Consider the following 714-nt stretch of genomic DNA (forward strand, 5'->3'; position numbering starts at 1 on the left):
CACGCCACCAGTCCAGGACTCAAACCATGGTCAGCCATGTGGGAGTCCAGCGCCCTTAACCACCATGCCACCTCTTGGCTGCATCTGCCACAGTATATATTTTTTTTAATTATTTTTTAATTCATTATTTTTTTTATTGTGTATTAATTTGCTACAGGGCATGTGTGCTCACCAGAGGTGGGGCAGAGGGAACTGCAGTTGGTCATGAGGGAGTCCAGCACCTTAGCCAACACAAAATCTGCTGGTCCTGCCCCACTATTTTCTTTTCTCTTTTCTTGGAGAGATTTTTGATATAAGGCGCATGTGGTCGCCAGAAAAACAAAGAGAGACAAAGAGGCAGAAAGTGAGAAATCACCCCCCAGTGGGATGGCCACGCTGTAATCCTTTCTCCTCTATTCTCCTCTCAGGATCTTGGGCACACATGTATACACGCCTGGCATGAGTTTAAACTACCGAGTCCGGGAGTCGAACCACAGTTGACTATGTGAGAGTCCAGCGACATAGCCATTACGCCAACTGCTGGTCCCCAAAACTACCATCTCTATCTGTCATTTATTCTCTTAAGGGCTCATTTATCGTCCATAAAACACCCTTGTTTCCCCCAAGTGCCTTTCCTCATATTCCACTTCCCCTATTAAGATGGTGTAAGACTCAAATATTAATAGCTTTTTCTATGTCAATTTAGTTTACCCACAACCACCAAAGAGTAGGGAA

The 714-nt window shown here is 44.8% G+C and overlaps 1 protein-coding gene across 3 annotated transcripts in view; it reads right to left on the bottom strand.

Moving 5' to 3' along the window:
• MSH2 (mutS homolog 2) overlaps positions 1-714 on the bottom strand; it is an 87,342-nt gene that overhangs the window by 36,264 nt on the left and 50,364 nt on the right. The window lies entirely within an intron of this gene.

Source organism: Tupaia chinensis, unplaced genomic scaffold (assembly GCF_000334495.1).
Source record: "Tupaia chinensis unplaced genomic scaffold, TupChi_1.0 Scaffold139917_1, whole genome shotgun sequence".
Classification (NCBI taxonomy): Eukaryota; Metazoa; Chordata; class Mammalia; order Scandentia; family Tupaiidae; genus Tupaia; species Tupaia belangeri.